Raw genomic sequence first — 24,687 nt, forward strand, 5'->3', positions numbered from 1 at the left:
TTCAACTTTGAAGGCAAAAGATGAAGGGATCCCCAAGGGCTATTCTGTGGACTGGCATAAGAGTCACCTGAGGCAGTTGTTACAAATAAGTATTCCTATGCCCTACTCCACTAGAAGAAGATTCTGATTCAGTAGGTCTTGAGTGGAGTCCTGGAAACTGTTTTCAAGAAGCTCTCCAGGCATTCTGTTGTAGAGCTAGGCCTGAGAATTACTGAGTTAGAAATATAATTGCAAGTAGTTCCTCTAGGACCTTGTCTCTGGTTCAGTGATTCTGGTTAACAGATAACACACCCTATAACATAACTTCTTGCAAAATACACACATATAGCACTTTTCTTCAGTAGATCACAGAGCCACATGATAGAGAGTGTTTCCCTCTCTGGTATGTTCTAGAAGAGCATGGCCCCTATGTATGGGAAAATATAAACATATTCAGTAAAGACAAAGGAGTGCTGTACATGAAGATTTCTGAGAAGAGTGCAGTGAGTCCTGTAATGCTGACTGGTCCTTAAGCACTGTGTTTGCAATATATCTTTGTGTCAGAAATCACGGATGAGGTATATTGCTAATACACACGATGGCAATATTAATAATAATAATAATAAAGTACAAAAATCTGTCGATTGTTTACTTCTTTTTCCCAATCTGACTCCCTGGACAGAATCTAGGACACTGACTGGGCCATGTTTTCTAGTGGAGCGAAGCACTGGAATTATAAACTTGTTCATTTGGTTGTGGCTTTCTTCATTGTTTCCTGGCTATGCAGGAAGTCAACTCACACTTGGACTCTTGACTGATCATCCTCTCCTACAGTCCTCCTAACCATTACCAGGCACTGTGGTCTTACTACTACCGACTACTTAAAGGGCACAGAGAGTTTGCTTAGGTTTGGGCCTAAGCCCTATGTTACAACAAAGTTTATTGGAAAGCTGTTGGGAGTTATGAACACAATCGATAATAAAGCTGTTACCTCATTTCTATTTAGCAGTACACCTTGGGTTTACAGCAACCTCCAGGACTCAGGAGGAGAGATGGCTCAGTCAAGGCAGATTCAAGCATTCCACCAGGCATTCCACAGAGTCTGAGGCACTACAAGTATTTGTTGGCCAACCAGAGAAGTCTAGAGATAATCTGGAACCAGGGACAGGTGCCAAAGCCTTCACAAAGTGTGCATCAGACTTGTGTCCACTATTATGGGATGTGGTTAGTGCTGTTTTATGGACTATAGATAGATGATTTATCAGCCAGTAACACAAAATAACATTGCCAGATTTTTATACATTTTAAGATCAGTTTGGTTGCAAATAAACTTAAGATAAAAGAAAAACATTATAGATTCACATGTCTTTAAAGAATTTTAAAAATTGGGTTCAGCTGTGGCTAGATGCAGTCTCTTAAAGATTATAATTACAGCTTGAACTCTCATTTTTATCCTCCATATCTCAGACAATCTCTTTTCTCTCCAGTCAATGGGAACAGTTCCTACTAAGAGTCTCAGCCTTACATCTTACCTGTTTAACAGCCCCTGTAGACAGAGATCATCTTCCCTAATGACTCTAGCAGAAAGATGAGATCAGATTGGGAAACAAAAAAAAATTAAAGCTGTGATCAGGAAAATAGGCTATCCTGAATGATAAGGCCTAGATTCTGTGCCCAACCTTGTAATCAGAGGTGAATGAGAGTAGAAAGAATTCCCAACTCAATCAGAAAATGTGGTTTTTAGTTCCCCATATGGAAAACAAGTTCTGTTGCTCAAAACAGGGGAAAAGATGCTAGTCAGTTAACACAAAGAAGCCTCCTATTGTGATAATACCAGCAATTATTGTCATGAGAGTCAACTATTTCTGATAATAGATTTGTAGAAAAGACTAAGAGAAATCAATGGATCCACCTTCCTACCTGAAATACCGATGAGTCTGTAAACAGTTATTTATTGGGCATCATAGCAAAATACGAAGAGTATGGAACTTGGAGTCAGACACATCTGGATTTAAATCCTGAGTCTGATACACCATGGCTATGTATCATTGGTCAAATTATTTAGACTCTTTCTCAGCTTCCTCACTTGTAAAATAAATGTAGATATAACCTCATTTATAGGGTGTTGATTAAATAGGATAGTGTATATAAAGAAGGTATAGTACCTCACTCATAGTTGGTGCTCAATAAATATTAATCTTCTGCCTTGAACGTTTCCTCCTCCCACCATTACCTCTACCACTTATCTTGTGATAAGATGATACCTAAATCATACTGGCCAGATAAGAGATATTCAACTTTGAAAAACCTGTGATACAAAAAATAAACAATAAGGATATTTTATCGAAGTTCCACTTAAATCATTCCTCTTCATCTCTTATCTATTCCTTCCTGCTTATTTATCAGTGAGATTAAAAAGCAGTGGGTCACCATCCTCTATAATAAGAATTCCTCGAACAACAAAAGACAACAATTAAGGAATTTGTACTTTCTTCTTCTGTTGGTCCCTAAGGTTCCTTTTGTATATCCTCCAAAAATATTTATTCCATCCTTTTTTATTTCATCAGGATGTACAGATAAGCACACTGAGAGAGCCTCTTACCCAGTTACATCATTGCCTTACATTTTAAACCACACACTTTAATTAAAGTTTTGTTAGGCTTTTATAAAATTATGCCATCCATCTCCCCAAGAATAATCTGAGAGTACTTTGCCACACCCCAAAATTTATATGCATCCCCCCAAAATAATTAGCACAAGAACCTATAAAATGTTGCTCACTTTTCCGGTCCTTGATTGCTAAGTGGTCATTGTAAAAATAAACAGTGGGTTTCAGGTAGAGCACTTCTGCATAGCACTAGTTAATTAGCTCTTTCTATATGATTTTCAAGAAAAGGGAATCTTTCTTCATTATTTACTTTCGGTGACTAATATTAAATGGTGTCCATTAAATGTGATAGATTTTTTTTTTTTTTGGAAAGATGTGTCCTTTGAAAAGGATCTGATGTCAACTAGCCTGAGCATCAAGAGAGAGAGGCCAAAGAGTGACAGCAATCATTCTCTAATTGACTATGCTTCTTGGGTGGACAGGATTGAACCCCAAAAGGGGAAGAAAGAAATGAGAGTGGAAAGAACAGGGGGGAAGAGAGAATTGAAAGAAAGAGTGCACACACAAGGGAGCGTGCAGTGGGTCTCCCATAAATTATTCCATTTGGACTTCAATTACAGTGACTGATATGCATTTGCCACTGATAGGAAAATGAAACCCTTGTTCCTCCAGCCTTGTTTAGCCTCCAAATGGCAAAGTAAAAGAATTTTCATTCAGAAGACATAAATCTGCCTGGGAAGAGAGCCCCATTGACAGCTTCCATGCAGAGCTTTTAAAAAAGGGAAACAGACTGACTTTTCAGCACCATCATTTTAGTGTCTGTGGTCTCCTCCACCCGCTGTGATCCTCGGGGCCCCTAACCTTCGCTGAGGTGATGGGCAGTGTACCGTCTCCCTTCATCAAGGACAACACTTGGACAGCCATCCAACCTACCCACTAATCATGCCCAATCTCATCATTTTCAAACTAATTTCAAAAACATGAGGATATTTGAGACAATATAACTTTATGAGCAGACAGGATATAATTTATTGTAAAATAACTATATTTTACAAATGAAAATATTGAGGCTTCAAAATAAGCTGAATTACTTTACCCAGCTTATAAGTGGTGAAATCCAGATTTGAATTTGTGCCATGTCTTCTCTGTGTTCATGTATGCACGTCCTTAGATATACTTTCCCCTTCTTCCCTTGATTTGCCTATGAAACTCCTACTCTTTCTTCAAGATCCTGATAAAATAGGTTACCCTCTCTGTGAATCCTTCCAACCAACCTGAGTATTTAGTTTGTGATTTTAACAGTTTGCATTTGACTTGATATTTCTCACTTGTATTATAATTATTTACTTACCTCTACAAATAGACTGAGATAACTTCAAGGATAAGTACAGTGATTTATTATTTTGTTTTCCCAGCACCAGGCACATTGTATATGCTCAATTATTGTGTACTGAGTAAATTAATTAATGAATAAGTGATCTTAAATTACACATAATGAGGAAGCCACTTCAATAAAATGCTTCCTAAATAAGCATAGAGAGAATGGATATAAGTAGCCATGGGATGAAAGAAAATGAACCATTTTCTTGTGAAGGAATCATGATGACTGGAGTGGGCTAGTAGATGCAGGGAATTCAGTCATTAACATTTGTGGTTTTCAGAGTCAAAGCTTTCCTGAGTCAGGTTGATGGACAGAGGAGACCATTTGGCTTTTTAAAAAGGTCTTTAACACAGGCACAAATTTCATAAAAGGCTCCAAAATTATGCAATCCTCCTAGATCCTTTGTTACCTTTGTACTTTGTTTCAACTTCTTTGAAGTTCTTTACATCCTAAAGACTTTATTCTTTGTCTACTCTGATCTATAAATTGCATGGTAAACTACTGAACCGCAGCCAGACATGTAGGAGTATGTGATACACCAGCCTATCTCCATGTAGGCTACAGGACAGCTGACTGACTCCTTGAAGATGACTGGCAGTTCCTGGTTAACGTTCTTCATCCCATGACCAGGCTCCTGGTGGAGCAGAAGACAGAAGGATCAGATGAGACAACCCACCGCAGGCCCATCTTATCTCTTGCAACACCTGCAGACTTTCTTTTTCTGAGGTATGCTTTAGTATAGGAAAACTCAAGATTGCCCCTACCTACCCCAGGATGTAATCCCCTATGAATCAGGGCAGGATTATGACTCCAAAGCTTTATACGTAGGAAGATAAAAGACCTGAGTTCAAAAAGTCTGGCTTCTGGTCAAAATTCGGCTTCTGGTAAAGCTTGCTCTTATACACAGCAAGGATAAATACCAAACAAGAGCTACCAGACCTATCCCCAGTTACAGCCTAACTCAAACCCAGTTCCGTTGCAGCTGGACCTCTTAGGTTTTGAACGTCCACAGATACTTTCTCGCTGGTTCTCGCTTTGCTTTGGGACCTTCCTTCTTTTCTCTTTTACTGCACACATGAAGCAAAAGCCAATTGAAGCACCGTCCCTACCTCTAGCTTCTGGAACTCTAAACCGAGTTAGATTGCCATCTGGAGAAGAATTCAAGTGAAAAAAAATGCCACTGAACATTTAAGACTGTTAGTCGTTCCTGATTCATGAGACTCCATGTAAGCAATCATCTCATCAGAAACTCAGCCTCTTTTATGACCTCCCACACCCTTCATTGTGGGCATCACACTGGGACACTTGGTGAACTATGTTACAGGAACTTTGAAACTGCCAAGAACTGCCAAGAATCACTAAAAATGAGGGTTTGGGTATGTATAAACCTTAACTCCCCAAATAAGTTGTAAAGGCCTCCTGAGCAGACACCATGTTTTAGATTTTTTTTCATATTCCATAGATTAATCTATATTATTTGGGATCTAATAACTTGACAAAAGCAAGTTACTCAGTTTTCAAATTCAGCTGAAAAATTCATCTGATATGCACATCATCCCAAAAGGTCCATTTGTCTAGTCAGAAAGTTTAAGCACAAGAAGTTGGATCTCTGGTTCATGCAGTGACAATACATGGGGAGTGACAACTTTACAGATTTTGGACAAGCTTTTCTGTCAATCTAAACTGACAATGAACATCTTGTGTTTCCCTTTGATGACTTAAGAACAGAATATGGACCTACATTTGCAGAGTTGAGAATTTGGTTTTTGACATCTGAATAGCCAGTCTAACTGTCCCAGACACTTATCGTTTCATTACTGCTTGCTTTTGGGGAATAATTGAATTGAAGGCCAAAACACCTTCTAGGCCTATAAGCTTTGATAATGAATTATTAATTGGTTTTCATCTATCTCTAAAGAGAAAGAGCAACCTGTCTGGCAGCTGACAGTCTAGTTTCTGAACTTGACTAATGCGATGAAAAGGAAGAGGTGAACAAAATATGAATTGGAAATAATATACAATCTTTTTGATAATGAGTATAGGGAGTCTGTTTCCATAACAAATACAATGACTGGGAAAACAGGTATGCTTAAAATCCCCCTCTGTGTGTGTGCGCTAACATCAGTGGACATGGCTCAGCAGACAGCTCTCTCTTAGCATATTCTAGTCACCCATGTGTATAAGGCAAAGGCAGAGAGAGATAGGACAAAACCTATTAAGGTACTATCCTTGGGAGCCTGGTTACTACCACTCATAACCCAACATTACTTAAGTAAACATATTAAGTTGTCTAATAATCCTTCTCGCTTTCTATTCATGAAGCCATTGGCTGTACCCAAATATATACACATTCACTCATACATTTCTACAGTGTCTATTTCATTGATACCAGGTGAAAAAAACCCTAAGTTGTATTAAGATAAAGCTGGACATGGCCTAAAAACCTGGGAAGATAAAATACTCTCTCAGTTGTTGACTTAACCTTATATACCATTGGGCCCAAATCATAAGCATCTCTATACAGTATTTCAACCAAAAAGAAGGGTTAGCCATCTTATGTTTCAGACTGAAGAAACTGAGGTCTAGATAATTCCAATCACTTGCATGTATTAGTCTATCATGCAGAAATCCTAATTCCCGCTTCAGTATTGTCATCAGACACCTGTAATTCAACTTCCCTCATATAAAAGTTAGGGAGCCTGGGTTGATTGAGTGTGGGGTTTAAGGAAGCAGAGAGCCCAACCAGAGAGGATGAGCTTTTCTGAGGTTAGCAAAGGGCTAAGCAATTGGTGAGTTTCTATGAATAATAGGAACCATGTTCCCTTTGACATAACACCCAAGATGGTAGGAATCCTACAGGTTCCTATAGAACCAACATTGCAGCCTGGAGAACAGCAGCAAGTGTCTCTCTGGCCGGCTTTGAGGTCAGTAGGACCATTATGAGGAACCTCTCTGTGCCCAGCAAGCCCATGAGCTTGACAGACAGGAAAGGACCAAACTGGAGAGCGTGCATCATGTGGCAAACAGAGAAGTAACTGCAAAGGGATCCATGGGAAGGATTGCCTACCCCTGCTTCCCTGATCTCATGAAAGCCTCATCCAATTTTTTGAAGAACCCTAGGAAATGTGTTCCCTCAAACATAATGAGATTGACTTTCCCACAGACCCTCCCAATAGATGAGAAACTCAGAAATAAATTTAATTTGATTTAGGGAAAATAAAATGATATTTCTTTCACCTGAGTGATATAGAGCAATGCTCTCTACCCACATATTTACAGTACAGCATGCCAAAATTACCCATGTTCTGTGGATCAGTCTGACAACCTCAATGGTTGATTAGATGCTTAAAATAATTTTTTATTGTGGTAAAATATAGAAAACATAAAATTACCTTTTTAAGTATTCACTTCAGTGTCGAGTATATTCATACTGTTGTGCAAGCTCAAAATCAATTTGCATAAAGAATTTACCATGGTGGTGAAAAAAACTTCCAAAGAACTTTTGATACATTGAGGCAGCTGATTAGAACTGGAAACATTTTTGACATTTTAGATGAGAAATGAAATACACTTTGGCCTTTAGAAAGCTCAACAGAAGACTTCATATTTACCTTAGTGTGCATGGTAGTTTCAATAGCTTATATCTTGGATTCTCTTTACTTACTGTCTAGCATGCAAAACAAATATGAGAAAAGACAACTGCAAAACAGCCCTAAAATAGAACCTGAATACACTTCCAAAAGCTAGATGAGAAGAGTTTATGAAAACTCATCTGACCATGAGAGCCAGAGATCAAGTAATGATGCAAATGTAAGAAAGTCATTAACCTCTGCCTTCACCCGGTGGGGCACTGGTGTGTCTGCAATTATACCCCATAATGGCAGTGACTTTGGTAAACCTTGGTGTGATTTGTCATGCAATCAGAAGCCTATGAGATGCATCACCGGATTTTGAATGGAGTCTACCTTGTTAGGGAAGATTGGTAAATAACCGGTGTTAGTGTCAATCACCAGAATTTCTGTCTTAGTCACACCCTTCAAGTTTTTCCCTTCCCAGTGTTTCAAGCTAGGAGAGTGTGTAGTTTCCTGAATGAAATCTGCATTCATATTTACCCAGGCATTCACATTTATCTTTTTCCCTAATGAGGCAAGAAATCCAGGCAGACTCTGAATCTCAAGAGTTTTATTTCCATACCATTATCCTCATCAAAAAGCATTTATTAAACACCCAATTATAGATAATGCTGTGAAAGCCTTCAAATATGTATAAAGAGAACTATATAGACACAAACCTAATCCTCTAAGAGTTCATAATCTATTCAAAAAACGAGTGACAAGCACAGATTATAGCTTTGACTTCTTGCTCTGGTTTTGCAACAACTCAGAGAGATTCAAGGTGTCTCAAGAAGTGTCGCAGAATTCCTAACATAAAACAAGTAATAATTTACCTTAAGTTTAAAGATAACTGGCATATCAGTGGATAGACTTGACCACCCCTACTGCCACACACATACCACCAATTAGAGGCTAAGAGCCATGTTTTCATTACATTTCAGGAAGCTTAATTTCACACGTGAAATATCTAGATACTATGGAATCTAGAAAATGCTGACTATGCATATGAACTTCAAGTACATGAAAGGGTGATTTTACAAAATGAAAGATATCTAAGCTTGAAACTCCAGAAAGGCTAGTGATCAGTTACTAACTGGTAGCTGATTCTAATCAAGGAAGAGCCAGCCCAGCATCTGTATCATATACTAGTGGGTCTACCCTTTGGAGGACAGTGGCGTGGCCCTAAACCCCAAACAGTGGCCATTAGTAGTGATGAATAACCCTGAGAAGAACTCTTGCCTCCCAGAGGAGGGCAGGCATGGTATCACCCATCTGCAGCTCCTTCCAGTCAAACCAACCCAAATTCAGACCTGCATTGGCCACTTAGAGGCTGTGTGGATTTGCAAAGGTCTTTTAATGTCTCTGAACCACTTTCATCTGTAAGACGGGCATGATGATTTCTAAACTCAGGGCTGTTTTGAGAATTTTATGAGTTGGCCTATAAAATATCTAAAGCACTGTAGTCACCCGGTAAGTAGGGTTCTCTTATTTGAGTGACATACGTTCTCCCTCCTGTAGCAATTAGAAGTCTGTGGGTTTTATTTGACCAATAGAATGCTTTAAACATTTAAATGAAGTGCAACAGTTAAAAATATCAGAGAAACTTAAAGAAAAATACAGATTTTCAACTTTTCTTTAGAAATTGTAATTTCTGGCAAAAATGATGGCCATATTTCCCCTAGGCAATTCACTGACTGATCCTAAAAAGGACAGTCCCCTTTGGAAGGGGCATGTCCTCTTCAGGTCACCACAAACCCCACCCAGCAGACAGTCTTCATCCTCTGCATGTTCCAAGTTTCCCAGCTTCCGCAGACATTTGAGTATAAAATCCCTGTTGTAATCACAAGGAGCTTGGGTCTTTCACTAACACTGAAAGGAAGAAATATTATTTGGCCCAGCTATAAACAGGAAGCTGCTCATGTTAATTGTCTGGATTTGTAACTTCATGATGGAAATAAAGCAAATCTTTTTCTGTTCTTTTCTTGCTCTATTCCCACATCCACCTCATCTTAAGAAAACTTTCCGTGTGGGTAGACTCCAGTCAGCTTGATACGGCCTAGGAGATGAGTGCTTCATCACTCTACCAGGCAGACACAGTAAATATGTCAGCCTGGGATCCTGTTTGTAATGAAATAATCCTACGCTTGTTAAGGCTCCGACAGGGTTGAGGCTTCTGCGTAGCCTCAGGGCAGAGACTCGGAATGGAGTCTTGGCTCAAGAGTCCCTGTGCTAGGGGGTTGTTGGGTGGTGGGTATAAGTGCCAAAACCTTCTCTTGGGGCCTGAGAGGTACAGGCTATTATGAGCAGATCAGGCCCAGCTAAAGGTCCATCTTTAAACATCTTCTGTAAAATGATGATAATAATGCTAAATTTCAGGCTTACAATGAAGGATTATTTACCGTAATAGTGAATATTAAGCACATGCAGGTAGAAAGGACATAGTATAGGGTTTGGCACAAAGTGGGAGCTCAGCACCTATCAGAACATTGGCCGCCATATCAGATGACTCATCTAATTAAAGAAAAGGTCATTCTGGTGTTTTATCATGAAAAGATACCCCATAGGAACTCCCAGGACATGTTTCCCAACAAGCAGTTTCAGGGCCACCAAATAAAATACATATTTCTTGAGCACACTCATTACCCCGCCAACACACACCTGTGGGCCCATTATCTCTTCATTAACCTCTCCTTTAAGGACACCGTGCAATAAAAAACAAAGAAAATTCTCTTCCTTTCCATGTCCTAACTCAGAAGTACTTTTGCCACAGAGTTTGAGAACTAGACCGTCTTCAGATTGTTACTCCAATTGGTCACATATACCACATAGGGCACAGCTAACATCAGCCAGTAATTAGCAAATTTGAAGCCTTGGGAAGAACCTACACTTGTTTTCTCAAGTAATTATTTTTTTAACCTGTGGCTGCTGACTTCACTAAGCACCCTAGTACATGAAGACTGATGATCTGCTTCCTACTTTGGCCCCGTATTCAATTAATCAGAGTTCCCCAAGATGTGTCCCACAGAACGGTAGTGTCAGGGGTACCAAAGTCAACCAACAGATCACCTTAGGATGGGAAACTAAGAACCCTATATCCACCTTGGAGACTCATGCTGCCTGGTAGCATATAAAGCAGTGAGAAGTCCAGCAGTGAAGGATCCTCCTATTGGAGAAGTTGAGTTAAAAAATTGTTAGAGAACGCCAGTTAATTATGGTACTCCATATGTATGGGACCAAAGAACTTTGCTTTTATGGTTTCTGGGTAACATTCTGTAGAACAGGTTTTCTATGGAACATATTTTAGAAAGTGTTAATGTAATTTATCATCCCAACCAGTTTTAGGGAAAAGGGAACTTTAATAATTATTATGCTGAATATAAAGTCAGCCTGTCCTAGAGAAACAAGGACATATGGTGACTCCAGAATGATGTTCCTACTTTTGTTTGTGTCACATAAAACCCACCTCTGGACTTAGCCCTGTCCCAGTCCCTGGAGTGAGCCCAGCCTCTGGTCAGAAAGAATGAATAAAAGAAGTTCAGGACCCATGAGTCTCAAACCTAATCTCGCTCTGATTGCGGTCCTGGCCTGACCAAGCCCTGGGACCTCAGATCTCATCAATCTTCCCTGCCCTCCCTGGACCTCAAGTTGTTGCTGCAGGCTGCCCCACACTAGTCCTATCTAAAGGTAAAAATTCTCACCCACATCCTAGATCCCTGAGATGTCCCTGAGGCCAGTTAATCTGTTTTCTGCTGGGCCTCTGCCTATTGCCTGTAAGGACCTTGGCTTCTGGGATGCTTGCCTGGTATCTGTTGCTTTGCTGGCCTCTTCTTCCCGGCCTTTCCATTTGCATCTGGCCTCCTGTGCTGTTCACAAACCCCACCATCCTGTTATCGACCAAGCTTTGTTTTACTCTATTGTTTCTAAGAATGGCTTTTTTAAAATAACCTAACAGTAAACAAATTTGGGGTTTAATATTTTGCCTACAATATGCCAAAACTTGTCGTCAACTAAATAAACAGATTGCAAATAATGTCATTAAGCCAGATAAGAGCTAGTAAGTTCCCAGTAGGCATTTACCCATCCTCACTTCTGCCAGTGACGTTAAGTATAAAAATGGCACTGTTCCCATCCCAAGTAACTATAACTCTTTAGTGCACCATTTATCCTTAGATACTGTGTGATGCAAAAATAGAGCTCCCTCACAAATACAAGTAGAGTTTGTAAATTACCAAAATTCACACTGGACACAGACTCATGGCATCAGGCCATGGAAGAGAATTCTTGGGAGCAGGCAACCACTGCCGCTCCCTTCCCCAGCCACCCTGCAGCCATTTACCCTCTACCTCCCCTTCTCTGAGCTCAAGATTTTCAACAGCATCTCAAAACAAATGGGAAGTCAAGGGAGTTTAGCACTTGGGCGCCATTTCTTGCAACTGTCCCAAGAAGCTAATGCCCTGTCAGAGTAGCAAAGGCCCAACTCAGTCCATTTGGATTGAAAACAGAAAGTGAAAGCTGACATTTTGGATAGGCAAGCTGCTGCTCTATTAAGATAAAGAAAAAAGAAAAATAACAAATGTAAAATTCTTTGATCAAGGCCCTACTGTGATTTTAGCCATTGCTACTCCAATACAGAAAAGCACATTCATAGACATTGGACTGTGTTCAGTAAGCAAACCTGCAGCCTTTTAACTCAGCATGTGTGGCCTACAGCCCCAAAGCTAGTGGCTCCCAGGAGGCAGTTGGCCCTATAGGTGAGTGATAAAATTTGTTGACCCAAATGTGGCAGATACGCCAGTTAAATAAATTAGTATGTATCTTGAACATGTTTTCTTTTCTAGGCCTAGAGCAGGATCAGCATATGTGATAAAGCACTGCTAGACAGGATGCCGGCAGATGACAAGGCTCCCAGTGCACCTTGCAAGGCAGCAGGTATTTCTGTGCTGGGTGCAGAAAATGGGACATGCTGGTCATGTGAGCCCCGTGAGGCTCTGGTGGGGACTGGAAAAAGGAGGCTACCTTTGGGAAAGCATCTGAGTGTTTGTGGATCTCCTTGGAGATCTGGTGTTCAGGTAGCTTGGCAGGCATGTGGATCCTTTGGGAGGCTACACAAAAGACCTCTAGGCCACAGTTTGTTCTATTCAATAAGGCCCTATATCCCCTTTCCAGATTTAATATGTAATTTTTTAAAAAAGAATAATGTTACTTTTGGTGTCTCACCACCAACCCTGCATCTGTCTGTCTAAGACCACAGAAAATAGCCATCAGTTGTGTATGGGTAAGGGATAGCTCACGGGTAATTCATTGTATCTTAAGCCTCTTCATTCAGCTACCTTTCAGAATTAAAATATTGCCCTGCTGATGGTACAGAACTTCTAAAATGCCTCCAAGTGATCCTTGCCTCCTGGTATTTATGCCCAGTATAATCCTGTCCACTTTTTTAAATCTAGTGAATTACTCGTATTGAATAGTATACAACAAAAATTGTAGGGTGTGACTTCTGAGTTTAAGTTACAGAAGACTAGCTTCGATCTCATTCACACTCTCTGGATCTTCTCCCTTGCTCCCTCAGATAAAGCAAGCTGCCAAGTTATGAGCTGCCCTACAGAGAGGTCCTTGTGGTAAGGTGATGATGGAAGCCCCTGGCCAACAGCCAGTGAGGAACTGAGGCCCTCAGTTCAATACCTGCAGGAAACTCAATCTTGCAACAACTGCATGAGTGAACTTAGAAGCAGATCTTTCCCTAGTCAAACCCTTGAGATGACTGCAGCCCTGGTCAACACATTGATTACAGCCTTATGGTAGACCATGAGCAGAGGATCCAAATAAGGTATGCTCCTAGCCCACAAAAACTAAAGAATAGAAAGTGTGGTTGTCAGTTGCTAATTTCTGGGATAATGTGTTATGCAGTGATAGATAACTAATACATAGTGCCTCTGTAGAAATGGCATGCAATAAGTAAATGAAAGGGAGAGAAAATAATCTAGGAGAGGGGCAAACAAAAGAGGCTTGATCATCTGCATTTTCTATCCTTCAAGAAATAGAAAAAAACAGACTGCCTCTTCCCACTAAAGGTAGATGAAAAACAGAATAGAGTCTTTGAGGGCAGGGAATCTATCTTACTGTAACCCCATCACCTAGCACAGTGCCTGGGACATAGAAAATGCTCAGAAATATTTGCTGAATAAATAAGAGGAGTGAATGACTCCCCATCTCAGTCCAAATAGCACTGACTAGAACCATGTGAATGTATAGAGTTATAAGGGAGCTTTTTCTGGCACTTCTATCAACTGCAACCATGTTCCTATATAACCTGTCTTCCCTTTGAATCCTAAGGGGAGGTAGAGAAAGCCTTTCCCTGTCAGATGCTCACAGGCCTATCTTGTACTTTCTTCTCAGCTCATCCATTTGTTGAGGGGAAAAGCTGGAGGTCCAAGTATCAACATTGACTAAACAGATAAATTAGGGGCCAACCATCTGCACTTTATCACTGTAGAAGGCAGCTTCTGCTTACAAAGTGCTCCTTTAAAAAGGCGTGCCCCTCACACGTCCAAGTACTTGCTTCCAGATCATTAACCACTTAACAGAGAGGCTGAGGAGGAAGAGAAATTTAAAATTGGTCTTTGTCAGGAGCGACTGCCCACTGCCAGTCAGTCATAAAGAAGACAAAGCGTCCCTGAGGTTGCAGTGTTCATTAATGCAAAGATGGGTTTCTATTTACAGGAGGAAAAAAAGGGAGCAAAACCATAAGTTTCTAGAGAACAAAGTTTCCAGAATTCTGCTAGAAAATCGAAGGGCAGCTGTACCACTCCGACCTGCTCTGATAAAATGCTTTCTGTGGACTGAGGCAAAAAACCTGAAGTAAAGCAACGTAAAGCATCTGAAAGATGACTGAGAGGTCGGGCACCAAGATGGCCTCAGTGGTCCCCACCACCTGGTGCTTACGTCATTGTATGATCTCCTCCTTTGGAGTATGGGTGGAAGTGGTGACTTATTTCTAACAGAATATGGCAAAGGTGATGGGATGTCACTGTTTACATTACGTCAGATGGCAACTTCCATCTTGTCAGCAGAGTGCACGCCCCCGCCTCTCTCTCTCTTTCTTGCTGGCGTTGATGCCAGGGCGGGAAAGGCCCCATGGCAAGGAACTGAGGAGAGCCTCATCTGACAGCCAGCTAGGAAGTAAGACCTTCGATTCAGCAACACTCCAGACATGAGTGCTTATCTGTGCCAGCCACTGAGCTAGTCAACTACCTACCTTCACAAACATTAGGTCACTGAATCTTCAGAACATGATTCTAAATGGTAATAGTGAATAGCATTTAGGAGAAAAAGGAGGAGGAAGAGGGGGAAGAGAAACAATCGCTAACATTTATTGAATACCTACTATAAGTCTAGAACTTAAGTACTTTAAAAATAGGATCTCAATTAATCCTCTCAACTACCTAATGAGGTAGGTTAGAATGATTGCCATCATTTTACAGCAATGAAACTAAGGCACAGAAAAGCTGATAACATTGCCCACGGTTACATAACCAGGAGAAGAAAGAGCCATGATCTGAGCCCAGGCAGTCTGGCTCCGGAATCTCCCATATTTAATCCCTACATGTTTCTGAAATGCACTGAAGTCACCACTATGATTATCCTCAAACGTGACGTTTTTTTCTAGAGGCTTTCCATGCCTTTGCACTAAAATGGATCACAGCAAGTTTAAGTCTAAGCAGTATCACTGTATCTTGCAAAGCTACCAGTCCTATAAGCCAAGCACTTACTACCCTTACCCCAACCAGGTATGAGGAGGAATGACCCAGAGATATCAAATATGCCCTAAAGTAAAAAAAGAAAAAACAGGCCCTGTTTACTCAAGGTTAAATTCTTTCTGGACTATATACAGAGACCTACATAGTTCCCCACTGGGATATCACCTGCCTGAACGTTGTATCAGGACAGAGTCCCAGAAACGTCAGGCAGCTCACTGACACAAAGACAGAAATCAAACCACAGAACAAAAGATCCAGTCTTAGGAAGAAATCGTTTTAAATTTCCAGGCTGGCAGAGCAGCTGGAGGACCATCTCCCCCTGCCTGTGCTCAGTTGTTCCTGCTCTGGACTCTGTCCTCGGCTGGCTGCCCCGGGGACACTCCTCTCTGGCACTGGCCTTCTGCAGACACACTGAATACTCCTCAAGAGCAGGGACTTGCATTCATCCCATAAAATGTTTACTGGGTACTGTGCATGTGCCAAGCACTGTGTTAGGTGCTAGGGACACATCGATAGCTCCCATTTCTCACAAAACCCCCAACTCTCTCCTTAACATTTAATGTTCTGGGTGCCTGAGAGGCTGCTGATGAACTGCAAAGGAGTGAAATGATGAAAAAGGGAAAGGAGAGATGAATGAATACAAATTCAAACTACTAGAACTATCCTCCAGGACAAAAGGAAAGGGCTTTGGATCTACCTTCATGATCTGTGTAACAACTCTACAATATATGTTTGATTATTGTTTTCATCCTACAGATGAGAAAACTGAGGATCAACTAATACAGCTTACTTAAGATCTTATAGCTAAAGTAATGGGCGGGATTCAATTCCAGGCAGTTTGAAGCTATAATCCATGCATCTAACCATGAAATATATTGCCTCCCAACATGGTATGGGGCAAAAAAGAGCCATTCAACAAATAGAAATTGGACATATGGATGGATGGATAGACAGATGGATGGATGAATGGATAAATAGATGGGCAGATAGATGAATGGGCAAATGGGTAAATGGATGAATGGACAGATTAATGGATTTACTATGTAGATCTGCAATAGGAAACTATGGCAGATAAAATGTGTCTATTTCCAGGTTAGTGAGAACAGCAAGTGATAGCTTCTCTCTTCTTAGAAATCAATACAGTTCCTCCAAGGCTGGGGCTTGTGGCTTCTTTCATTATGTAGGTGGTGGGTAGGTGCATTTTCTAAGAGGGTCATGGAAAGATAGCAGGGCAGATTTATGAGCTAAGGGGTAATGAGGCCTCAGACAATGTGATTGTATAATTGTATAACCACTAATTATGTTTGTGGCAGTGTTGCCTGGAAAATAATAACAAAGGTAATCAAACTTCATGTGCAAGGGGGAAATGTATTACCATTTCTGCTGTCATTTTCCTAGCCACCATACATTCTTGCATTTTTCCAAGGAAAATGGGCAACTTCAGAGTGATTACTGGGTGGAGCTAGATGCTACACCTCATCAGGAATGAACAGTCACCCACTTAGTGCCACAGTGGGTGAGATCTGTTTTTCAGTAAATAATGATAATGGCACATAGAAAACTGGAATCATAGAACAAGAAAGCTATTTTTGGTACATTAAGAACACAGAAGCCAGAGAAAGCATCTTAAAACCCAAGTCAACTCATGTTAGTCACCTGCTCAAGACTCTGCAGTGACTCCCCATCAACTATAGTAAAGTTAAGTCCCTGAATGCTCCGTAGTTAACTGCCCTCCTCCCTCATTCCACTCAGACATACTGGTCTTACCTTCCTCAGATATCTACATGCTAACTCCCTCATCTTCAGCAAATAAATCTCTCCCTTTCATCCCTAGCATTCCTATCCACTTAGCAGGATCTGCTTTGTCTCTTTCTATAGTGCTTATCACCATATAACATATTTTAAAAGCAAATTAGTTGTAATGTTTATTTTTTATTGCCCTTCTCTCCCTCTATCAGAATGTTAGCTCTACAAAAGGTAGGATACTTTTTCTCTTTTTGTTCATTGATATATTCCAGGCCCCTAAAACAGTGTCTGTCACATAGCACTCAATAAATATTTGTTGAATAAAGGAATACAGTTCATACTTCCAATGGGAAAGAAAAGAAAATCACCTACTTAGCTTCTCTTTTCTTAAGAGAAGTGGCCCCCCAAATTTGAAACTCCAAAATACAAAATCCCAATTTGAAACAGATATTTAAAAACTCTGTATTGTATCTGTTTTAATCAAAACTTGGAGAAATTTAACTTTCAACTATGAACTGAGAAAGCAGGCTTTGCTCTGGCTAATAATGTGTAATGTTGAAGAGGCTACAATAGTTGATGTGTTGGCATTCTGCCCTACAACATAAAAAAAATTAGGATAAAAATTAAATACCTAAGAAATGCCAAAAGACTCCATTCATGTTATTAATGGAAATTATATCAGTTTCTCATCCTTCCATTGGCTTTTATAAGGGCTTGAGGCCCTGCAGCTCCTAGAATCACTGTTCTACTTTTGTTAAGACTGTGGTGTCAGTAAATGGGAGTGAAATACAGGCTGAGGCAGAAGTGAGGAGGGCATCAGAATGGAAAGAGACAGTGGATGGTCTGATTACCAGTGATGGCTGATTTATAATCATAAAATATTCTGTGGGAAAAAAGCCTGCCCAGCCTCAAGAGGGGGCAACAAAAAGACAATAGCAGTGATGCCAGCCAGGGATCCAGGCAACTATCAGCCTCAGTAATGCGGACGGGAAGGTTGTGGGACCCTCAAAGCACTCAGTGCCAGGGGCAACTGGGATTCTGAAAAGTAACCCACTAGGCAAATTCTTCCATATTCTATGGACTAATCATCCTGCCTTTATTTACTTCAGAGGACTTACTGGGTAGAGCTGGGCCCCCTTTAAAGAGGCCAGTCTGATTAAGTTAAAGAATTGGTAAAATATACCTCACCCTTAGAGGCATCTCAGGCTATTAGGTAGTATTCCAGAGTGTTATTTCATTAAAGGGAAAATGATAAGGAGGAAAGACAACAAAAAGTCTATGTTAATTTTTAATAGCAATGCATTTGCTCTATTTGGATAGTGATTTATTCATGCACTTCATAATAAATACATATAGTAGCCTGGAGATCTCTCTATCTGCATCTCAGTGCAGCAACCATATGGCTGGCTCTACACAAAGAAGATAAGTACACCTAAGTGTCCAGAAGTTAGCTTGTGGAGCTGCAAATATTCTTTCCGTAGCTACAGCCACATAATTTGTGCCTTCTTTGCCCCCTCCAACCCTTACCTCAGGTTACAGCTCAACTACCCAGAACCACCTCCCAGTTCTGATGACTTGGACATGTTTTGCCTACTCCTTTATCATTAAGTTTGAAGAAGGAAATAAAATCTCTAGAAGGCTTCTTCCAAGTCAGTGTGGGTGGTCTCACTCCCTTTACCCAAGCAGCCACCCAGGTAGGATGTGGGTTTCTCAGTGATTATGAGTTAAACATTTCTTCTGACTCTGCTTCTAACTGAAATAAAGAGGGTGGTTGAAAACCACCTGCCAAAAATCTGTGTTGGACCACCACCTGGAGATGTAAGCGTAGTGTCTTTCACATAGCAACAGCAACGTGAAGATTGCCTTAACCATGGATGTTAATGATACCTCAGAAAGTACAGCTTCTTGGAAAGTATCTCTTTCCATGGATGGGAATTGGGTTTCCACCTTGTGCTAAGGGACTCTGTGACTCTTCTGGCAGCATTATTTAAAAAAAAAAATAGCCAGGACTGAGGACCAAGATCCATTAGGCCAACAAGCAGAAGAAAAGAGTATATCTTTCCACTTCCTCTGTAGGCATCTTACATACAGGAAGGGACAGTTTCATGGGCCAAAAAGTTATGTCAGCATTTTTATTTCAATTCATGCTGACTGTATCCTTAAATTCCGAGATAACAAATCTGGATCTTAAGTAGGTTTTGTTTTCATATTAACCTGGTTTGATTTTCGTTTCGGGTTTTGTTTTTTTTATTTTGTCATCATCTGCCATGTATTGGTGTTTGAGGGTTTTGAATTTTTTAAGTCTACATTCTTACAACAGAAAATCACCTCTGAATGTCAAAAGTCATCCCTTCCAAGGTGTTGCCCCGTGTATATGGCTGACTCCATTCATAGCAGCAGGAAGAAGGGCCTCAGCTTTCCTCCAAAGAGGGTAATCCAAAGATGACATTCATTTGAAATTTCTCCTAACTTATTCCTAATCAGGTGTGTTGGTAGACAGTCTGTAATAACTTAGAGTGGTTTAGTTCCATCTAAAGACCTTCTGTGCACAACCGTAACTAGCCACAGTTACATGAAAAGATAGAACCTGAGGGCTGAAATGTAGTAATTAAATAATTAACATGGATGAATCAGCTTTCCCAAAACTTTTACCCCTGGCAAAGTTAATCCTACACACACATTCTTGGATATATAACAAGATGATATTCTTCTTCAGCATTATAAATATTGGCTCGTATTATTATTAAGAGCTTGAACCCATGTCTAAGTCCACAGAGGACAAACGATAGACTGACACATGCCAGAGTCGTCTTACCCATTAAGTCTACATTACTCAGTGACGTGCTCCACCCAGCCGCTTGTGGGCAGTTATGTCTGGGGTATGTCTGTAAGTAGCTGCATGGAGTACAAATGGTGTGTAAAAAGTTGTTTATATGTCATGTAAGGTATCTGGACTTGATTTTCAATATTTATCCCACACCAGGACTAAAACTGATATACCTAGACACAATACCTTGCACTTCTTAAGTGCTTATCAAAATGCTACAAACTGTAATAAGTACTTTATATACATAACCTTATTTAATTTTCACACAGCCCTTTGAGGTAGGTTGAGTTCTTTACTTTAGGGATGTTAAGAGGTCTTTTGAAGTTGTGTTAATAGATGGCACTTGTTTTTAAAATGTTTCAGAAAAATCTTAGCTGTCCTAAATTTGTTTCCAATTTTAAACATTCAAAAATCTTGGGATCACTGCACTAAGAGATCTTATCTCTGTTCAGGTGATACTCTACACCCTGGATAAAAGGAAGGTAGAAGAAGTTTCTTTTTTCTTAAGCATTTACTGTGTGATAGACCTTCTAGAATGTATGTCATATATACTATGTCATGTCACCCTAAATATAAAGCAACTTTGCAGGGTTATTATTATTCAGTCACAGTTTTGACTGATGAGGAAACAGAATCTTGGAGAGATCCGAGGTCAACATTGCCCAAACATTAAGTGGCAGAGGCAGGATTCGAATCCAGCTCCATGTGGTCCGAATGCCATATTCTTTCTGCAACATTCTGCTAGTGCTAGGGCTCCCATGGTAGAATTTGAGAGAAGTTAGTAATGTTTTTTTTAAAGATGAGAGCAGAGGAGAACCTTTTCAGACATATTCTCAACTAAGAATTCTGTAAAATTCAACTTAGCAATTCATGACTGCTATCTTTCAACAAGAAAAAGTTTGAAGAGCACATCTCTATGTGATGTAGGGATGGTGTTGGATTTGGGATAAGGAGTCAGGGCTCTCTGAAAGTATAAAACTGCATTGTTAGCACAATTTCAACTCAGTTTTTGTTCCCGAGGAATCATCAAATACATGATACATACCAGATATTGATATCTTCATGCATGATATTCACACATATGTAGTTGTATGATCATAGGTCATACTCATTTGCTATCTTGACAGTCACAGTGTGCTAAATCAGGAATTCCTTTCCCTACAATGGATGAGAGAAAACATTCCAATCCAAGGAGCTTTTGTCAGGCTGAATATCTGCTCATCCTCCTTTTCTTCTGCCTCATTCCCCACTAGCTTCATTTTAAGACAATGAAGAGCCCACCCCCTCAATTCTTCCTGGATATCACTGGCCTGTGACCTTGGCCACATGGAGAGGCAGGAAGGACTTGACCAGAATCCTATCCATTTTCCCTCCCCCTCAGGGTGGTCAATGAGCTGGAAAATGAAGAACACAATGCAGGTTTATGAGACTTATAATTAGGTCACAGCTGATCCCAATCCCCATCATCTGGCAGCTGGGGCCAGTGGACCAGCACATGTTATTCGACCACTTTCCAGTGGTGCCCAAATCGAACACACCCTTTCTGCCTTATAATGTCCCCTCCCCAAAGCTCCTAGCAGACCAGTGGCGGCAGGCCCAAGGAGAGCCAGCAATGCAACTCTTCTGTGTGTGTGTATACACATGTCAAAACATTCTTGAAGGGCCTTCTTTGGAAACAACACTTTAAGAGGAGGCATGTGCAGAAGGGAGCAAGAGAGAGTGAAGGGCAGTCTGGCAAAGGAAGGACTCAGAGAGAGAACAACAATCTTTTGATGCTATGGGCTGGCTATGGACAGAAAAACAACCTGGACCAGAGGGTAAAAATTATAGCCATGTGACCTAGGATAAGTCTCCTAACTTCTCTGTACCTCAGTTTTCTTATACGTAAAATTGGAATAATAGTGCCCACCATACAAGGTTAATAAATGAAATGAATATTAATATATATAAAGTACCTAGAATGGGCCTGGTGCAGAGTGAGCACTACCTGAGAGTTAGTTTATCATTATTATTATTATTATTAGGCATATTTGGGCTGAACACAAATACCTTTTTCTAAAAACTATAAATAAATATTTAAAAAACCCAACCTGCCTTAAAGGCACTGGTAAACTGATAAGCTCCCCACCTCTAGAGCTATTCAACTGGACAGGACATGGGGGCATAGAAACAAGCACACAGTAGGGATGCTATAGAAGAGATTGCTACGTGGGTAGAAGAACATTTTAAAAAGTAATAATAATCTGCTTTATAGCTCCTTAGCGCTTTCAGATATTTTTCCCACCTGATTTTGTTTCCAAAGCCAACCTGTGACCTAAGGAGGGTAATAGAATGTCCAGTAGGATGTCGAAACTGATGCTCAGTCAAGCCTGATGTCTTGTCTAAAGCCAAACAACCTTACACGAAAGTTTAGAAATCCCAGCAGCTCCAGACAGAGGGCTCTTGTATGGCATCTTAGAAAGTGCTTCTCCCTCCGTCTCACCTCCCTGCCTCATCTCAGACACGGCCTTGATACTGCTGCGATTTATGCCGGTAGCCTCCCACCACACATGAATCCTTCTCTCTCAGCCTAATCCTGATGTCTGCTTGCTTGAGCTTCCAAATCCCGTTGTCTCACAAATCTCCTCAGCTAATCCTGCATTTGTCTGTCAACATAATTTGTTTACTGTGAGAAGGGGAGGGAAGTAAATTTCTTTCCAAGAAAAGATGAAGCCTCCGCTGTAGCTCGGCTTGAGGCTTGACTCTAAGGTTCAAGGAAGAGGCTTGGAAATCGAAAAACCAGAAGGACAAAGGCCTTCAAGAAAGTGCTTATGCCCACAAACAGCAACAAGTGAGAACATCCAGGGTGTGCGTCCCTAGGTGTGCATGACACCTTTTCATTGTTTTCCCTAAATTCTGCATCCACAGAGCACGCTCCCATTAGTGAGCTATCCCCATCTCAGAGTCTGGGGAAAGGTGAAAGCCGATGCCAAGCCCTCTGGCAAGGAGGACATACTAAGTTTGGCTTCAAGAACATCTCCTAGGGGCACAGGGGAGACAGAGGATCTGGCAGCCGCTAAGAGCCTCATGTCCATAAACCAGACCACCTAAGAGAGTGAGTTAGTTACTACCTCATTCACGGTTTCTAACAGCACCAGCAAAGCCTGAGTCATCAGAGTCCCTGGAGAGACTTTCTCAGGCTGTGCGCCCATTTGTGCTCATTCATGTCGGATGGTCCTCAGCTATCTAGACCAAACCTAACACGCACGCCCTCCCTCTCCAGGGCCGTCACTCACTTTCTGCTTCTGTTGCCACGTATTTGATCTACTCACTTCACCCTTTTGGAAGGAGCTGGGCCTTCTAAGAGAAGGAAACACAGGAACTCTTTTCTAAACCAAGGTAAATGCAGTCTATGCCGATGTCTCTCCTGTGTCTTCCTTCCTTTTCCCTCCCTCCCTCCCCTGCTTCCTCTGCTCCCCCTCCTCCTCCACCTAAGTTTCCTTCTGTCTTTCACTCTCATCTTTCTTTATTCTCTTGTCTTTTCTCTTCTTCCATCTGACATGACAGTTTCCCTTCAACTTTTAAATTAACTCTTTCTACTCACCTCTCAATTCCTCTTCTTCTACAATTTTTGGTAATCTAATAATGTTGCCCTCTGCAATACCAAAACAAGATAAAAGTTTATAGAGCCATAGTCTTTTTGCTCACCTATTGGATTGTTATTGTAAAGGCACTTCTCTAAGTTAATTTCCTGTGTCTACGGTGTTTACAAGTACACCCAAACACAAGCTCCTGAAGGAGTTTCTAAACGACAGAGCAGTTTTAGACCACGGGAAAAGATGATTATTTTCTTTAAAAGATGTCTCACCCTATGACACCCTGTAAATTGTATCCATCCAAAATTCATAGGTCAAAGCGTTCATCTCTGGTACCTCAGAACATGACTGTATTTGAGGGGAGAGCGTTTTAAAAAGGTGAGTAAGTTAGGATGAGGTCATGAGGGTAGTAGGCTCTAATCCAACATGACTGGTGGCCACAGGGACACGCACAGAGTAAAGGCCATGTGAGGACAAAACAAGGAGACCATCTGCAAGCCAAGAAGACAGGCCTCAAAAGAAAACAAACCTACTGACATCTTGCTCCTAGACTTCTAGCACAGAACTGCGGGAAAATGGATTTCAGTTGTTTAAGTCACCGGTCTGTTTTGTTATGGCAGGTGTTTTGTTAGGGCAGCCCCAGGAAACAAGCATGCCCTGTGAAGTAAATAGGGTATTTGTAAAGTAAATATAAGCCCTGGCCTGTATTTTCTTGCATTTTGGAATATGGACAAAAATTACTCCATGTCTGTCAAGTTGTCATTCTTTAAGGTTAAGGATAAATCTTTCATAAGGCAAAAAGGACAAAAACCTACCAAAACAAGTAGCCCTTTAGCATCTTTCTTCCACTTGCATGGCTAAGAGGGAAGGACACAACCCCAAGGCAGCCAGTGCTTTGGGCACCCAGGAAGCCTGCTCTGACCTGCCCAGGGGTTGGAATGACACAAAGATACTTGTGTATGAAAAGGAATTCTTCAGAGTGCAATCTGCACTGACTTAATCATACTTCAGAACTATCAACCAGACTGTGACTGACAAAATTAATTTGAGAAACCAAAGGACAGGAATTTTAAAACTTTAACAAGAAAAAAAGAACGTACCTCATAAGTACAAAGCCAGGCAGTATCTGGTACATTCAGAAGGTCAGTCAGACCATGGCAGTGACTGAAAATATTAAAGTCAACCTGTGGGGACCCACAG

General features: G+C 40.8%; 1 protein-coding gene and 1 long non-coding RNA gene across 33 annotated transcripts in view; one reads left to right on the forward strand and one right to left on the reverse strand.

Annotated features, from left to right (window-relative positions):
• The window catches only part of NRXN3 (neurexin 3), a 1,528,794-nt gene that overhangs the window by 1,218,482 nt on the left and 285,625 nt on the right, over positions 1-24,687 (reverse strand). The gene's annotated exons all lie outside the window — the stretch shown is intronic.
• LOC140843246 (uncharacterized) lies at positions 5,308-13,392 on the forward strand. The gene is made up of 3 exons (XR_012120850.1): positions 5,308-5,344; positions 12,421-12,511; positions 13,152-13,392. It is a non-coding gene; the product is annotated as an uncharacterized lncRNA (long non-coding RNA).

The sequence above is a fragment of the Manis javanica genome, chromosome 8 (assembly GCF_040802235.1).
Source record: "Manis javanica isolate MJ-LG chromosome 8, MJ_LKY, whole genome shotgun sequence".
Taxonomy (NCBI): domain Eukaryota; kingdom Metazoa; phylum Chordata; class Mammalia; order Pholidota; family Manidae; genus Manis; species Manis javanica.